We start from the raw sequence: 20666 nt of genomic DNA on the forward strand, positions 1-20666 counted from the left end.
AATCAATTTAACTAGTGGTGCATGGCATCGTTAATAAAAGGCAAATTGGTGAAACTTTCTGTACTTGAAATATTTGAGGAATACTTAATGTTTTTAAAAAGATTATTATTAATTTTTTAACTTTCATTCGTATTTTATAGAAAAAATATAAGAGCTTATAAATTGGACAACGAAGTTCATACATATATTTTACAAGTTTAAAAGTAAATAAACAAATCTTAATCAAGCGCAGTTAAAATGAAGGTACTAGTCTTATAATAAGTGTGTTTTAAAATTAAAATCAATATCCGAATCATTTTCCATATTAAAAAAAATAATTTTCTTTTGCTTTTTTGAAAATATTTTTTTTGCTTTCCTCAAAAACTAAATGTTCTATGAATGATTCAAGACAGATGCTTTGTTCTATTTTTTGCACATTTAGCTTAGTATCTCCAAAATGTCTGGACCTGTCTTTGCCAAAAACTAATTACCACTTCTCCCTATCATTACGAATTGAATGTTGTTTGAATTTTTCAAACTAGATGATCTGTTCTCTCTTATACTTATATTTATTTTTCCTGCACTCTTAGCTTAGTATCTCCACAACGGCTGGACCTGTCATTGCCAAAAACTTATCAGCACGTCTCCCAATCAGTAGTAATCGAATTTTCTTTGAATTATTCAAATCGGTTGAACTCTGCGCCAGAAAACGAGGATAAAAATTGTAACCATACATTGTATAAATGTACACACACACATTCATTTTTTACAAGGAATGCCAAAATGTTCAAAAATATCGAAAAGTAAATATGCAAAAATTTTCATTTTCGTTTTTTTTTATTACTATAACTTACTCTACGGGAAGTTAATAAAAATCAAGGTGAACCTTTGTGTCCTGCCCTACCCTATATCAAAATGATTATATTGAAATCTAAAAATAATAATATTGCGATTATGTTCGACTTAATAATATACAATAAGAAAAATTAAAAATATATAAGAACAAAACATTTCTTTTGGCATGACTATTTCTTTACGCAAACCATTAGTTTCAAGCTAATATAATTATTAATTACTCCCATTGTAAATCATTGTTGCTGCATATATTAAATTTTAACAAAAAACCTGTCTATTGTGTAGAGGAGTTCACGTATCATTTCAGCTTCATTAGTCGAGATTTTGCATATCATGATTTTTGAAAGCACTGAAATAAATCCTTTCATAGTAAAAAAGTACCTTAGAGGTATATAAAGCCTATAGAGGTATAGAAACGAGTCAAATATTAAGATTTATTATCTGGTAATGAGGAACTATTTCTCACTTAAAAAGAAAAGTTTAAAAAAGTAGATCAATAATTTTCATTAAGAGCTATTATTTTGCAAATGTTTAAGTGTTTCATTTTTTTATATTCTAATTACACAACTACCAACTACTAAGCTACCTTGGGTAACAAAATTTATTTGAAATCATATGACTGATATTTGCTGAAGGTAAAAAAATAAAAATCATGTATACACATATATATGAAATATGAACAAACGTTTCGAGATTAGGTTTGTCTATTTTTGTTATAATTCAATTTTTTTTTTTTTTTAATTTCAATATTTATTACAACTGCTAAATTATTAACATCAAGTAATATTGATAAATAATAACATAAATTTAAATAAATAAAAGTGCAAAGGATAAAATTTACATGAAAATAATATCCGTAATATGATTTGATATAAAATATAAGCAAATAATAATAAAAATAAAATTAATAAATAATATAAATAAAATTTCTGAATAATAAAATAATACTAAAAAAATAATAAAATATAACAAAATAACAATAATAGAAATAGTAAGATAATAATAATAATAATAATAATAAAATTTAAAATATGGAAACCTAAATTAGCATTATGTGTTATCCGTTACAAGTCATTTAAAATACTGTAGAGTAAACGTTTGTGAAAATTATTATTCAATAAATTAGTGCAAAAAATAGTGTTGTTTGTTCATATTTCCAAATAAATATCTATTTATCCACTCAGAATACATTTGTTATATATATATATATATATATATATATATATATATTTGTATATATATATATATATATATATATATATATATATATATATATATATAATCACTTTAAACTATTCTCTTTCAATACAGATATTGGTTAATCTTAAATCTAATTTCACTCTGATCTGATTTGATTTGATTATCCATAAATGAATAAAGCAATATGAAAATGCATTCTACTATAATATTTTAAAGTTTATAAAAATAAACTGTTATTAAGATTTTGTCTGTTATATGAGAATAAGAAATTTACTATCAAGAGGGAATATCGATTTAACCACATGTCGACATTATATCCAGGATTTGCAGCGAAATTGATTTCTGTTTTCTATATGCGATGATATCATCTCAAATAAATTAGCTTGAGATTTACCAAAAGCCTATGCAAGACGAGGCTTCGTAGTATAAAATGAACGAATTTTATATGCAGAATCATAGACTTTTACAGTAAAGATTTCGGTGAACTAGAAGTTAAACTTTTTCTTTACTAAGGTGTTGCAATTTTATATTCAAATGCCACGCATTTTAATTTTATAGGTGCCTGCTACATTAGCAAATCGACATAAGGCCTGGAAAATATTTATATAATTACCACAAGAATACTACTTTGTGTTTGTTTCTGAGAAACTCCTTTTGTATAAGTTTTACCAAAAATGTTGCATACATTTTTCATTAATTATATTAATAATTATATTATTTTTTATTAAACTAGAACATTTTGTTTTAGCCTCAAGTCGTTTCTCTAGTAATAAGAACAGATGTAATATAATGAGGTACATAGCTTTTTTATTAAATCAGTCTGTTTTTTTACCAGAAGGTCAGAACGATTGTGAATAACGATTGTGGTAACGATCTCTAATTAAACTTGTTCAAAATATTGTATTTTGTTTATATTATTGAGTTATTTATCTTGATTTGAACAACTATATTCTCAATAAATTGGTAACTAAAAATATCGACTCATTGTTTAATACAAAAATTTTTATATTCTTTTGATACTAGGTTCTATTATTCTTGCAAATATAATATTATAAATTTTAGTTATTTGCGTTTAGGTTTAAAAATTAAAATTTTTGCCAGAAACCAGCTACCAAAATTAAATGAAAGCTATAATAAGCTTACAACTAGTGGTGCATATGGCATCGTGTCTTAAGAAAAATTGCTGAAATTTCCCGTGAATTGAATGTATACAATAAATACTTTGAAAAAATCGATTTTTGGGAATTCAAAATTTTTTGAAATAATGTTTTTTTGAAAACATTTATTTTTCTTAAATTTGATTTTTTTTCAAAATTTTGAACTTTCTTTCAAAACCGACATTAGAGACGACATATTGAAGCTCGTAAGCGCTGTATCACAGCATAATGGATAAATATTGGCACTAATGAACCCATAGAAATGTGAACAAAATTTATACCTAATATTAAAATCTCTATAAGATATTTAATAATTTGATGTGCATATGTCTAATGATTGTTTTTGACGGCCAAATGGCATTTTTTTTTACTTTTTTCACTTGATCTCCGAAATCTGGACCCGTCGTCGTAAAAATTTAGTTAGTTCTTCATTTTGTCAATACATGTGAAATGAATTTTTAATTTAATAAAATCGGATGCTCCATTCTCTCAAAAAGTGAATTACCAATTTTAGTACTTTTTGCACCGTATCTTCGAAACGGCTGAAGCTGCCTTTGCCAAAAACTCATCAGGACGTCCTTTTATCAATAGGAATCGAATGTTTTTTGAATCACTCAAATCGGTTGATTCGAATTCCCGAAATAGTCGACGAAAATTTGTATTCGAACACACACGCATTCATTCATTTTTTCTAAGGTATGCCAAAATGTACAGAAACTTTTGAAACGTAAAGATATATAAAAATGTTCATTTTCGATTAATTTGCGATCACTATAACCTTTCCTACAGAAAGTTAATATATAAATTTTGTTCACATTTATATAGGTCCGTACCAAGATTTGTAATGTTAAACCGTCAGAGACTACGACACGGCGCTTACGCGTTTTGTTACAGATACTCTGCTTAAAAAAAAAAAAATTCAACAATTTATAAAAAAAAATAATTTCCGATAAGGGAAGTTCCAGCTATTTGTATAAAACGCACAATGCCATGCACCACTAGTTTTTACATAATCAATAATAAAAAGTATTCTTTGCACAGTTTTCGGAGAGATTTGAACTTCGGATAAGTACCAGACTAATTGTCTGGGCTTGGTTTTTGTGCTAAGCTTGCTTGGTTACAATAATAATAAATCATATATTAATTTTTCGGAATCAGTAATAAAAAGTATATTTTAAACCAAGCCAATTTGTCACTTGCATATATTTGTGAGTGATTTAAATAACTTCGGATAAGTACCGGACTGATTTTCCGGGCTTGGCTTCTCGACCTGAGCTTGCATGCATGTTAATAAAGCAAAGTCCGCCAGCAAAACAATAAACATAGATATATGTGTGGCCATAACTTCAGAATTAACGTCCCACCCTAGGAGACAGTATGGGCGCAAGTACAACAACGTCGCCTCGTTTTGCTGCGGCGATACTTCATTGCGGCATAAAAAATTTACGGCTCATTTTGCAACTCTCCAGAAAAGGAGCGACCCACAAGTCCACAAATTGTAGAGTAAGAGCTAGGGGATAATTTGAAAGAGGTTTGTACTCGAAATTAGTTTAATTTTTCAAATTATTTTTGTCTCTTTGTAACTTGTACAATAGTATAATTGAGAATTGAGATCAAATTTGATAGGTATTGATTGACTAATTGGTAATTGATTGATTAATTGCTTGCAATTATGTATTTTCTCATTTTCTCATAAAAAACATCATTTTCACTTCCTCCAGGGTAAGTTATTATAATCGTTCAAAAATCAAAAATGAAAATTTATGCATATTTTTATGTTTCAGTACTCTCTTATATTCTTATTTACCACCGAACTAGATTTAATTGTTTTTAAAGCCTAATATAATAATTGTAAGTTGTTGTTCTTTTACTTGTGGTTTCTAGGGCTATAAACTCTTTTTATAAGTTTGTGTAGAGAGGAAGTTACTTTATGAAGAAGTCACACTGATTTAAATTAATACAAACAATGGTATAAAAATCTAAACTAATATATACATTAGATAAAAGATAACATGAAACCTTTCTGGAAACCATAGCAGACTGATAAGATTCCGAATGCTATTGAACCGATATGATTCCAAGAATCAAGACGCTTGCATCTATCTTTTATATTTGGCTATATTTGTCATTTTCCATGTATGCAGTAAAAACCGACTTTTTCTACTATAAAAATGGTTTTCGAATTCCATATTTTTTGTCAAAAAACCGGTTTTTAAAACTGGTTCTTTAAAACCGACAAACCCTAATATTTATATAATGTCGTTACACAATATTGGGCGCGTGTAGGTTAGTCTCTGATTTTTTCGTCTGATTCTTTGACGGAAATCATAAAAATTGCTTTCATGTCAAGATAAGCAATTAGCAAAATTAGCAAAAAAGTATATCCTGAAGAGTTAGTTATAGTTAATTCATATGTATGTTTATAGGTAATTTATATGCAGTTTTTTATAAGTAGTGCTCGCAGATTTGAGTAAAATATTCGCGAGCGTTTTCTCTAATTTGTTTGTCTGCACTTGTTACCCTTACCGCCCTTAATATTAACGGGCATTGCTTTATTAACGCCGCCCGCTAACAAACAGCGGCACAACGCGGTTTTCACACAAGGTTTCTCAATATATTTTCATAAAACATCTGACCCAAAAAATAAAGTTTGTGTGGTATAGCGACGAACACATATATCCATCCGTAGAAGCATTCGTATTCATATATCAAATGTATCTAGAAAGAAATTTGTATAAAAATTGGAGTTATATTGTTACTAGTTTACTTATTTTTATAAACTATGTGTATAGTGAATTGAAAACACAGTTTCGATTTATTGGCGTTAATTTTATAATTTTATTACAGTTCTTACACTAGCTTATTAGTCAAAGTAAAAATGTTATAATAGTTGTGATCTTAATCATTGAACCTTTTCGAAAGGTCAATGGGCTGCTTGACCATTTCACCTTCACCCTTCCTTCCAAGGAAGATTCCTTAAGTTTGAAACCAAACAAATAAATTAATATATATTTACAATTTCAGATTTATATATGTGTATTGAACTGAAATTATTGAATTATTTTATTAGACTTATTTTTAGTACTGTTATTGTGTCTGTATGTAAACTCAAATTTGCAAAATTAATTTTATGATTCAATAAATAATAAATTCAAGGATAGATGCAAATATCACATGATTTATACAACTTTATATTCCACAAATTTATCAAATCATATATATACATAATAATATAAAAACGAAAATATATTTATTGTTCGATTTTGTAGAGTTTTTCAAAAAAAATAGTCAAATTAATTAATTTACCATAACGTTTTTCACTGTGTTAACAGCAACTACTAACAATTGTTTATATGTTTAGTAATATGAGCATAGTTTTGTTTATAATATGCATATGTTACATATGATATGTATGCAGAAATGATTCATAGAACGGGGTTATAAAGTCCGATGGTAAAAGATTCACCCACATTATCAAAAAGTGAATCAAAAAGTAAATCAAATTTTAAATAACTGTTTTACAGGTGATAAATTAAATTAGAAGTTATTCCAACTGTTCTGATGAATATTTTAGATAAAATACCATATAAAGTTGTATAATATGCAGAATGATCTTTGTAAAAAATATGCCTATAAAATTTGTTCTTTATATTGTTTGAATTACGTAGCTATTAATTATAATTGAAATTATGTAGTTATTATTTTGTAAAATACTTTTAATATTAAAAATAAGACATTGGATCTTTTTGTATCTGTCTGTCCCTTTTACCCCTCATATAGGATATAAAGAGATATATGACAAATTTTAGAAAATTAGTAAAGAAATATATTTTTATAATTGAGAAACTAACTGGGAATTTTATAGAACATTGCTTGATAATTGTTTGTTTTAATACGTGTTATATATTGTAGTGTAGTTCATTTGGTTTAGACAGTATAATGAGTGAAAGTCAATTTGGAACATAGTGCCTCGCCCCAACCTATACGTGATCATTTTGTTAGACGTTGAAACATTTCTTGTAATATTCTATTAGTTCATATATATTTAGTTATTTATATTAGTGTATGTATATTAGGATGGTCCTCAATATGGATATTTTTGATTCTTTTGCTCCCAGGTGCTTTCGAAATGCTTCCAAATTGTTAAAAAAAATCTCAGAAAGTTTTAGCTCTTAATATTTACTTTAAGATAACCGTTACTGAAATGCATTTACAATACACCTAAAAATTTTGATTGTTTTCTGTGGATAGATGAAATTATTGATCTACAGGCGCGGCCCCATAACTCTACGCCGTAAGTCCAAATCGGTTTCATTGTCGCTTTATAAAGTAGAATTTTGTGAGAACAGTGATTTCATTTTTCTTTACTTTTGCTGTTAATATGCGTAATCTAATTTAATGTGCTATCCAAGTGCATTCCTAATTATTCGACAGAAGGAGATTTCGGAATAATTTTATCATTAAAAGACACCGAAAGACATGTACCTTTCATTAACTAATGTTATATGGTGAGATTTGTCTTCATTGATTTTTGTGCGCCAATAGTTTTCAATTTTATTCAGATGATGTTGCAGTTTGATGCTTGCTAGTAATGGATTTTCGTCAGTAGAAATAATTACTATATCATCTGCGAAGATTCCAAGGGTTGTATCTTCTAAAACCGGATTGCCACTAGTAAGCCTGCTTCAAAAACCCAAAAATCAAAAAAATCAGAATCATTTTTTGTGCGAAATTGTCAAAAGTAACGACATGCGCCATGTTTTATTGATAATTCAATGCTCTACAAAAACAGTTTCTTATAATTTATTGCTAAATTTATTCGTTTTAGAGTTATTGCAGCTCAAAGATTAATTATTTTATAATTATCAAATTATTCGTAAAAATAAATTTAATTTTCGAAACAGTTAATAAATTTTTTATTGATTGACATGTCACCAAATTGTTTTCAAATAAGTATCCAATATAATTAATTACAACATTCGCAATTCGTAATCGTTTGATTTGAATTGTCTAGACTTTTTTAAAATGATTTGTTCCATCTCATGACAATACGTATAGGTAAATATTTGTACAAAAATTTATTTTATATTGTTTCTGCGACAATTAACTCATCGTCGCTCGACTGAGAAAACGTCTGCTTCGGATTCTCATAATTAGCAAGGCGACACGCATTTGATTCGACGTTGTATTTCGCGAATGTTAATAATTGAGTGCTATAATTTCTTGTTCTGTATTTAAGATTTGGCTTGTTTTATACGCTACAATTCTACATAAATAAACACACATTTCGTATTAACGAGAGATCTCCTTTTGCAAACACGTGTAATTAGAATTGCTGGTCTTTAATTAAGAATGTACACTTACGTATTGTTCTGAAAATGTAGACGTAGGTATATAAATAAAATACGTTGTTTTTGTTAAATTTGTCTCATAATTTATTGAAATTGTGTTTAATGATTTGATAGATATAATTCTTAGTAAAATAAGTACTCATCATTTTTTTCTGTCTTTACCAGGGTTCCCAGCTACGAAAGATTTGACCAATATTCCACCTTTTGACTGGTGAGTAATGATTTATAGTTAAATATTATATGTTATTTGCGTGCGCAATTAGTATATACCATAGAAACCAGATAAACGTGTTTTTTATTTATTCTCAATCTCGATATATGTTAATTATTTATTTATTGATATTAGTTAAAGTAATTTATAAATGTTCATATACCACAAATGTTAACATTTTATATCTTGTCTATTGCTGCAATAATTTTCTTCAATTTTTAATAGTCTTCTGTGAATACCTTAAAGTTTATTTTATAAATTGTTAAATCATACAAAGTATAAAAAATGCACAGAGCCACACAGCGATTCTGTTTCAATGGGTCGGCAGTGAATTTCAATATATTTTCATGTATTTAAATACACGAGTAACTTTACTCGACTGGGATTTTGAATAAACTTTGTATAGTTATAGTTGATAGTCAAAACGAACTTTTTAAAATATTATATCCTTATTACAGGTGCTTTTAAGAAAAAATGTAACACTGACGTGACTCTAAAATCATTCAGGTACTAACATGAGTGTAATTGGTAGCACTACTAAAGCAGATATTTCTATAAAATTCATTTATTTTTTTGGTTAATAGTGAAATGACTCATAAAAGTCAGAAAGCACTAAGTTTTCTCAATGATCTAAAACGTTTCTAATTGTTTGATACCAAATTTGGAAAAAGTATGTGCCTGTGAGCCATAGTTTGACCTTTCGAGGATTTTTTCTACAAAACGGTTGCATCAATTTCAAACATTTAAAATTCGATAAGGAAAACTATTCGAGACAAATCAGTTGGAAAACGTGGTGATTAGTTTTGATAGTTGGAATTTTTTGAAGATTTTGACAAAAAAAATTTAATTATTCATAAACATTCTTATATCTCATAGGCCTACGAGGATTAGCTTAATGATAGCATATTCACCGTCTATAGATTCATTGAAATGCCATTGATTAGTAGCTTTTTTTATTGTTTGAACAGCAATAAAAAAATTCCGCTTGAAATTATATTGCGATCTATAACTTCAAGTGGAAAATTGACATCAAAGCTGCCTGATGTCAGGCTTTGGCAGTAGCGAGAATCAAACCAGCGAACCCGAGACTAGTTGGTGCTAGCTCACGTTCGAACCAATTTCGCCACGCCGGGCTCATTGATTAGTAGTTAATGAAAAGCGAATTTTTTTTTTGAAATTTTTGAACATTTTTTTAAGAAAATACGATGTACATATGTCTAATAATAATTTTTGACCACAAAATGGCATTATTTTTTACTTTTTTATTGAATTTTTAGAGACGCTGGCCCTGCGTCATTTTCAAAAATTTTACCAGTTGTTTATTTCGTCAATCAAGTAAAATGTTTTTTGAATTATTTAAATCGGACGCTCCGTTATCTCAAAAACTGGAATACCATTTTTAGCACTTTTTGCCCCGTATCTCCGAAGCGACTAGGCCTGCCTTTGCCAAAAACTAATCAGCATGTCTCTTTTTCAGTAGAAATCAAATGTTTTTAAAAATATTCAAATGGGTTATGCGTGTTCGCAATATCCACACACATATATCAATTTTTGTAAGGTATGCCAAAATGTTCAGAAACCTCTGAAACATAAAGGTATATAAAAAAAAATATTTTCGATTCTTTTGCTATTACTATAACTTTTGCTATTACTATACGGGAAGTTAAAAAACAGTATTTTGCATACTGTAGGAGAAATGTCTTCTTCGATATTGTCTTACACCACATGTCTCTTAATCAAATTAAATTTCCCCATCATGTCTTAATTTCTTCTAAGACTTTTTTCATTGCTTCTATAAATCATTCCACTAAAAATATAGCTGAGTAACGACAGGGGGAAGCGCACAAATATCAAGGGATTATTATTAGAAGAAATAATCTGATTTATTGCATTTTTCCCTCGCACGCTCGACGCAAGACAATTTCTAGAAGCCTATAGACATCGTCTAGGCATACGACAATGACGGAGGCTGGACCGAGAGGAAGCAATTTTGTTAAATGGTTCCGTCAATATTCAGTATTTTGAGAACTGTGATTATATAAAGCATATACACGTAAACGTATAGTCAACCCTCCTACAACGCGGGGGTTGCGTAGCGAATGATATGGAATTCGCGCTACAAAAAACTCGGATTTAACGTACAAACCAGGCTAATTGGTAGCGCGTTCTTTAGAAACCGGATATAACGTTGTATGGAAGTTGTGCTCTAAGATTTTAAACTTCAGTGCTAATCACATCATTTGTACCTCGATATATGAAGACCAATAAATACAAAAGACATGATTAATTATAAGTTGTTATTATTGAATTCAAAATAGTTAATATAAATATATGATAAACAATAATTAAACTGTTACAGAATTTAAGAGTTTATATAATAATGCAATTAAAAATCAAAGCAAATGCTAAACTAAAAACTGGTTTCTAACAAAAAAAAAAACTTGCGAAATTGTCTTTAGAAATACTAAGGTTCTGTGTAAAAGGTCTGACACTACTAAAACCATGTCGAACGCAGCTAGAATTTGAACTGACGTGTTTACTATGTTTATTGCAAAAGATAGTCAATAATAAAACATAGAAAAACAGAAGTAGTCAATAATAAAACATACATTGAAGTCTCTTACTTTATCTATAGTACTACAGTACTACTAACTATAGTAACAAGAATCATTCACAAGATGCTCGTAAGGTTGTCCAATGAGAATCGCGCTGTAGAAGTACCGCATTATAAGAGAGTTGTCGTCATTTCAGTTCGCGTAGTATGGAAATCACGTTTTCAGAGTACCGCGTTGTAGAAAGATTGACTGTATTGAGTTTTTCAGTTACAAATATATTCAAAATATTATAGTCAAATGGCATACCTAGTTTTCAAAAATATTGGATTAATTTTTTTATTATTTCCTATTGGAGCAAACTGTTATATATAAATAAAGATACATCTTTATCTAAATGCTTATGATGATATATTAATCACATTAAGCCCACTTTTAGAATTATGTATTTAAATTATATTTTTACAATTAGATTTTTAAATTTTTTTAAGGTAAATAATTGCAAGTCTAATGTAAAAAATTACAGTAAATATTTTTCTTACAAATAGTTCATCATAGTTGATACTCTGAATTCTAATCTATTGAACAATAGTAATGCATATATATGAACATACACTTACATACAAAAAATATATAGTTACAGAGAAAATAACAGTAATTAATTTTTTCATGCATGAAAAGAATTTAATCAAGTTCATCTCTAATATGCTTTTTATTCAGGTTTAAGAAATTTGCAGAAGCAAACAATTTTTGTGCATACATATAGACTTATACATAACATTTTATTATAGTTTATAACCTTTTTATCTAGCTATTTATTTATTTCAATATTATTTGGTAACAAAATATAGGCGCTTTTATAATAATATCTGAGAAAAATTAGTTTTTGCACTTTCTTATTTATGTTTGCACTTTCTCTATGGTTTTTAATTTTTTTTTTAACTTTCCGAAGGAGAAGTTTGTTTTCATCAAAAAATCCGATTCGCTAAATTTATGTTTTCTCGACGTTTTAAGCCTTTCTGAATCGAATGAGATCAAATTTGAAAAAAGTATGTGTGTGTGTATGTGCGTGTGTGTATGTGTTTGTTTGTATGTGAACAGATTTTTTGCCGTAAATCGACGTTTGCTCAAAAACGCCTAAACCGATTTTAAAAATTTAAAAGCCATTTAAACTATCGTTTGTCAGTTTTGTGCGACAATTGCCAAACCGTTTCTTTGTAATTTAGAAAAAAGTGTTAAACTTTTCGTCCACATTTAAGCTCATACTACCAAATCGATTTTAAAAAATCAAAAACTGTTCAAAAAGTATTATTTTGGAAAGGAATGATACTGATTGCTAAAAAAAATTTAAGCCAATTTTTATGCAACTTTTTTGGCTATATATATCATGGTCTTATATAACTTACTGAAATATTACGGCCTTACGACAAGTAGTTTAATTTCAACAAATCATCAAAGTTACAGCAAATGGGTAGTTTGAGTTAAAATTAAAATTAGACGATTTACTTGGTATAACGATAGAGTACTTGGTCTTAACGAACATACTAAACCATTAAAGTCCTACGGGAACTGGTTCAATTATTAAAATTGTTGATTTTAGAAAATACTCCGAGATCGTTCGTTTTCAATTATGTGTAATAAATCCATTCGGAATACTTCTAATCACTCATAAAATAATTTATTTTTTATTGATTAAGTCGATTATTTACACATATCGTAAAGTTCATGTAACTTGCCTCAAGGCAAAATACCAATACCAACTAGTTTATAAAGGCGTTAAGATAACACATTCATTTTTTAATCAACATTTAACAAAATCAAATTGCATTTTTTTAATCATGTTCGAATAAAATCGAATGAATATGATTTTCTTAAAAAGTTATCAGAAACCTTCACTCAGTAGTGAAAAGCTTTCCCGTAACTTATAGAAGTTTCGTATAAACACTGTACACCGAAGAACAGCAAGAAAATGTATAATCCATGTAGCCATTTGTCTTTTATGCATGGAGATCCTATAAATATTACAATAGCCCAACAACTGTCAGCACGGAGTTTCTATTGTTTGTATCTGCGAGACAGTTTTTAAAAAGTTTGCGAATAAATCCGAGCTTGTGTATATGCGAATTGTTTAAACTGCGCTTTACAAGAGCTTTACGCATATAAAACACTTCAAGTGGACGAAGTCAAGTGGTCAACTTTGCCGACACTTTTATTTTCAGAGAAAAGTATTACCGGTGTCTTCTACAGTCGCACGGATTTCTATTTAAAAGGTCTAAATGAAAACCTAGTATTTTTTCAACGAAATTTTTATTTGTCTTTTTGCTTTTCCTAGAGTGGTTAGTAGCCGTATATATTCTATTTATCTTTAATCTATTCTATTCAACGTTTGCAATTGCAATTTTGTAACAATCCATTATTAACTTTCCAAAAAAAAGTTTATGTATACGCCTAAAATCCAGATTTGCTATTTTATTAGTCATTCAAAATTGTTTGATACTAAATTTGGAAAAAGTATGTATGTGTAAAAGTAAGTAAACGTGTGTATGATAAGACAAAGTTTTGAGCATTTACTTACAATTAAATTATTAATCAATTTAATAGGGCCGGGGCTTAAAAATCCGCAATAAGGATGGTAGTAATAAACTTTGTCTATTTCTTAGAAAAGGTAAATGGATTTATAGTAAGGATAGATTGATAATGAAAATATAAACAATGATGCGGTTTATTTAATTAAACTATGGAAAAATCATATGATCTGGACGTGCATCCTGTGCTCACTTAAAGTAAACGATGATCATAATATATTTAACGAATTCTTAAAGTAAACAATTTCACAAGAAAAAATTAAATCCATAGTTATTCCAACTCTATATATTGAATATTTATGACGAAATGCCAGATCAAGGTAGATAACAAGTATTAGAAAAATAGTAAAAACAACTTTTCTACAATTTTAAGACTAAACTCTAACTATAAAAAAATTACTGAACATCGTACGATAGCTTATTTAGTACGTGTTTTGCGTTTTGAGGTAGTTTATTTGGTTTAGGCAGTATAATTACTTAAAGTACCTGAAATTTAATTATTTTTGATTAAGTAGATATATTATTTTCACATTTCTGAAAGTTTATGCAACTTGCCTTAAGGTATAGTTTGTAAGTTATCTAACAGCTTATAAAATTTATTTTTATCGGTCGTATATACACGCCTGAGTTATACATCAACTTTTGCTAATAACATTTCTATCTAATTCTATATGCTGCGATTGAAATTTAAAAACTATTGATGTATAGCATTGTGCCTTAAGGCAAATTGCTGGAACTTTCCATACCGTTCGAGGGATATTAAATGTTTTCAAATAGATGATTAAAAATTCTGTAATATCATCTACTATTTATAAGAATTATATAAACTGAATTACAAAATTATTCAGTTAAAGTATATGAGTGAGCTTTAGAACTTTAACCAAAATTAAAATTGAAATCTGAATTATTTTCAATATACAAAAATATAAAATTGAAAAAAAATTGAAATAATTTTTTTTTCCAAAAGCAATTGTTTTGTCAACATAAGCAGAAAGATTTTTGAATTATTCAAATTGGATGCTTATTTCTTTCAAAAACTGCAATTTTTTGTTTACTTAGCTTGGTATTTTCAAAATGGCTGGACCTGCTTTTGCAAAAACTAATCACCTCTTCTCCCAATCATTGAAATTGAAATTGAATGTTTTTTAGATCATTCAAATCCGATACTCCATTCTCTCAAAAACTTGATTTCTATTTTTTGCACTCTTTGCTCTTTATCTCCGTAACGGCGGGACCTGCTTTTGCTAAAAACTAATCAGCACATCTTTCTTTCAATAGGAATCGAATGTTTTTTAAACCATTCTAATCGGTTGATCCATGCGCCCGAAAACGTGAACAAAAAATGCGGACACACAAAACACACACACACATCAATTTTCTGATGTATGCCAAAATGTTCAGAAATCTTCAAAACGTGGAGAAATGCAAAAATTTTCATTTTTAATTTTCGGCCCATTGCTATAACTACACTAAGGGAAGTTAATAATTCATTTATTAAAATGATATTTATCAACCAACTAATGTCATTTTTTATCAATCTGCCTATATTATTTATAATTTTGAATATTCCTATCCTGCGGTAATATTAATATACTCTAGATTTAAATTAATTCACACAAAAATTTAGTTCAAGTGCTTGAGACAACGTTTTATATATCAAACATGTTTGACTTGACTCTTTGTAGGATTCCATAATTTTTATAAATACCCAGTAACTCATAAAGAAAAGAAATATATTGTGAATGCATATTTCTTTACCCTTTTACCTTTGACATACACCTATATAATACATAAAATCCATAACGATCGATTTTCGATTTGTGCTACGTGCCATAGAATAACTCGTTTTGTATGTTGCCGGAGGTGCGTTGTAGGCCAACCCTTATCAGAAGCTCATTATCAGTAAAAGATATTATACAAATAGGCCTGACGGGGTACGTTCTACATATAAAAACATGGCACATGAAAGCCTCCTTTGGTGTATTTCCGCAAACATTAATCATTCCGCAAAAAGGGTTGAAATCGACTCGGACTCGGCAGCAACGGTGGCGGCGGCGGCGGTTTGACGCGGCGGCGGTCGCAAGCAATTACCGAGATCTTGTAAATTTTTAATTCAAACGAAAAACAGATTCGGAAGCTCAATCAGATGGGTTTTTGTTATACATCATGCATTTTAAGCGAAATTTAAAATAACTCGCTATGAATAATATTCAGTGAGTATTTATGACGTGTCGCCGATGCCACCGTGTGTTGGCCAAACGATGAATTAATAATCGATTAATGCAGATAGGTTATTATTTTTGAACGATTTTTCTATGGGATATTTTCATCTCGTAAAAATATTTAAAAAACAATTTAGCCATTTTTTACCATTCCGGAAATAGAATGTCATTTTTAATTTACTGATTTATCGCTGCTATACGCCTCAAAAGCGTTATGAAATATAATCCCAAAATATTTTAAAAATTAAATATTTATAAAAAAATACCGAGAACACCATAAAACTTTTAGCATTCTATCTGTCATATAGCAAGATATCAAGAACAGAAGGATGAAATATCATCAAAAGAGTAAATACCATCAAAACACGCCAATAAATGATCTTCAAAAACTTTAAAAATCAGAAGACTGAAAAAAAAGTGTCCTCAAGATCTCTTTTATCTGTCAAAGATAAATCAAATGTGATATATACTTGAAACAATCAAAATATATTCGGGTCGTCTGTATGTTTTTGTAAAACTTGAAACACTTTTAACATACAATTTTTTCGACATTATTTTATTTCAAACTCTATTATAGTTGGGGTTTATTATTCCAGATATTTATTGTATTTCTTTATATTATATTATATTGTTTTACAAACTAAAAATGGAGCTGGAAAATAAAACGACTCATTAATTTATTATCAAGTCTTATTAACTAAATTTTAAACATGACTTAGATTTTCTTATTATTTAATACATGAATGCATAAATAAAAATATTGTTGGTTTAAAGTTAATCATCTTTCTTATGTTTATTTATATATATTATAATGATAAGTCTGTAAATACTGTATATTGACACCTTAAAAGTAGTCTCAAAACCTACATATGGTAGGGTGTACGCAACATATAAAGATTTTGAGACAACTTTTAAGGTGTCAATATACAGTATTTACAGGCTTACAGCTGGGTATCTCGAATTCCGAGATTCTTACCTAATTTAAGCTTAAATGACTAGAATATATTGATATTTAAACATTAAAGAAATTTTTATCATGTATATAGGGGTTCTAAGGCTGGTTTTAAGAGCTTTCTTTATTGTTTCACAATTAATCAATTTCAAAAAAAAGTGTGGAGTAACAACTAACCCTGTGTTTAGGGTTATTTGTTATATCTGCCAAAGCAAGTAGAATCTACAAAAAATGACAATAAAACCTCTGGTAATATATTTTTTGTTCATTATTCAAGATAATTAAACTGTTTTTTGTCTTCATAAATCGACGCAAACTATAATTGCAAATAAAATATATAATATCTTCTGTAATATAGTTTTTTTATTATAAATGAACTTAAAATTATTATCAGAATACAAATAAAAGATATAAGGTTTCCTCACATTTTATAAACCCTACATTTTACTCAATCTATTTCACTTGAATTTGTATATATTTCTTGTATATTACAACTAGCCCAAAGGTGTTCTTTCAACAGCTATGATTTTTTTATATAAATCAATATAACTATATGTTTAAAAATTTTAGCAATCACAAAAACTGTTACATGATGAAACACTGATAAATTTGAAATGACGTAAGATATATAAAATTCAAAACTAGTCGATAATAATAACGCAAACCGAAATTTTATGATAGTATAATTTCATATTACTTGTCAAAAATGACGCACCTGCACAGTTATGTTTATTGCGTCAGCCTATGTTTACATATCTTATTGAGATAAAAATAGTTTAATATTGTTCAAGATTCTATTGAAAAACGCGTATTACTACTTACTCCTGTTACTAATTGCCACTAGCTCTTCTATACATAAAACGCTTTCAAAAATAATTCTATAGTATTTGTTGTTCATATCATTCAGCTTCAAAAAGTAACATAGTATCCAGAATTCAACAAATTCCTTCGAATAATTGTTTCATTAAGTTTTAATCAATTTTAGCCATTATTCGAAATCCGAATCGTCATCGCTGGAATATCCTCATCAAGTGGAAATATCAGCCATTGAGAAAAATTGCGATGATGGTTGCGGATTCAAGTCCCGCGTTCGTCATATATTTGTTCTCCGTCGATAAAAAACGATATTGCAAATGTCCGAACGAATTCATCCGTGGATTTTCATTCCGACGCATCTACCTAAGGGGCTAGGGGTGGTAATAAAATATCGATCTTATTTTAATATAAATAAATGTTTTTAGTTTTTCAGTGCAAGAACAGGCAAATAATTTTAAAAATTGTAATGCGAAGGTAAGAACTGAACGTAAGATAATGATAAAGATCATTATCACAAATGATAATGACAACGGTAAAAACGTGGAGTAGCAACCACTGGTTCCGGGTTTGATACCCACATTGGCAACTTTGATATCAAGTTTCAGTGGTATTAGATTCTCAAGTAAAACCAGGCATGTGTCAAGTAAACACAGTATCTCGGGGTTTTGCAGCAATATAAAATATTCACATCACAATTTAAAATAGATCTAACATAATCTCATCACGAAAGAATATGGTCAACCACAGGGTTGCCATCTAAAAATACTAAATCAAAGAGTTTACATCACAACAGCCTTAGAATACATAGTTGCAATTATTGTTCAAATAAACAAAAGTAAAGTTGACGCACATAGCAAAAAAATAAATTTACATAATCAAAATCATATATAGAGTAAAAGTTTATGTGTATAATAAAACACACATATTTACATTATAACTTTAATTTCATTATTTTCAATTAGTGGTTTCCCGTGTAAAGCATGTACAAATTAATATATTAAATTCTCTATAATGTTTACCTTACCTCTATAATGTTTGCTGTACTGACTTTTTGTTAGTTTACACAATAATTCATAATATAGTGGACTATGTATTACACTTGTGCGTCCTTGCATTTTTAAAACTTTGATAAATAAACTTAAACATGAAAAATGTCCAATTCTTGTATGGAAAGAGACTTAGGCTAATGAACAAATTTTTATTGATACAACAAACTGATAAAAAAATGAGAGCGCGCAAGGTTCACACGCAATTGAAGTAACACTTTTTTGCTATTGTACGAGATGGCATTTAAGTTAAAAATAAATACAGCATATGACAATTTTGAATAATGTTTATTAGTAATATGGTAACACTCGTGATGCACATATTTTTTAATGTCAGCCATTATACATATTTATATAATAATAAATTATAAATTACAATATTTATAATAGCATCAAAAATAATTATAATATAGTCATATTTCAAATATGACATGATCAGTTTGTCATTGTAATCAGCATTGATGATTTTAACCTTCATTAGTCAAATGAAGTAATTGCTGATTAATAAATTCTATTATATTCGTTCACACAGTGAATTATTTTAAACAACATTTATATAAATAGTGAAAAATCTACAGTTGCATTTTTCTTTAATTTTAAACAACATTTAAAGATATTTTTTCACAATTTTGCTCATCATGTAATTGTGTTTGAAAAACTTCATGAAATTAAAATGAACATACATTCATTGACTGCATATATTTTTTTCACTTTTTTGCTGTCAATACAATCTCATTCTTTGCGCAGCTGTAATATCTGTCTTGTCTATAAAAATATTTTTCATTTTAATAACTTCAAAAATTTATAGAAACTACGAATAATATAGGAAATATTTCAATAAACTTACATTACTTACAGCACAAATAAATCATTTGTTTTATTATTTTCTTTATAATTATTTACGGGGTCCAGGGTATAATATTCTTTTGATTCAGATATTTTTATTAAATCAATATTACTACAAACTAATCTAATAACATTCAGATCTCATTGTTTATATACGCCGCTGCGCATACAACGAAAAATCTCTATTCAGTCGATACGACGACTAATCACAGTCGACCCATATAGAAATGATTTCATCGAGAACGAATGACGAACTGTTCGGGCGTAACGCAACTTCCGTTGCATTTTCAGAGATTTACTTCCTAGTCGTGCGTAAAGATATTTTACTTCAAAAATTGGATGAATCTTGTAATTTGGAGCAATAGCAGATACTGTGTTTGTAATTAGACACCTTTGTATATTCTTTTAATTTGCATTATACAAAATAATAGTTTTAATTTGTATATTCAGCTAATTGTTTTCAAGTTCGTCTTGATTTTTCTTTCAACTTCCTTGAATTGTCTGTGCAAATCTACAAGTATTGATTAAAAAACTATTGATACAAAAATTTTGCTTTTGGTATTATCACAAATTCATTTAATATTACTATATCAAATTTCTTCATGATATATTTCAAGACTTTGGACATCGAATATGCAATATATTCTCGATGGTTTTCATCACTAAAAATACGTCGCCCGGGCCATGCTGTGTTTGACAAGTCCTTTCGGACAGTCGACGGATTACGATATAATCAATATGGTGACAGGATACTTATGCTCATAGAAAATATTACGAAACATGTGAAATACGATGAGTACGTCTCTAAAACGACCAGGAAATATTTTTTTATTCATTTATATATATATATATATATATATATATATATATATATATATATATATATGTATGTAT

This window comes from Ctenocephalides felis, unplaced genomic scaffold, assembly GCF_003426905.1.
Source record: "Ctenocephalides felis isolate EL2017-DRISC unplaced genomic scaffold, ASM342690v1 CF-g0.4_SCAFFOLD_01886, whole genome shotgun sequence".
Classification (NCBI taxonomy): Eukaryota; Metazoa; Arthropoda; class Insecta; order Siphonaptera; family Pulicidae; genus Ctenocephalides; species Ctenocephalides felis.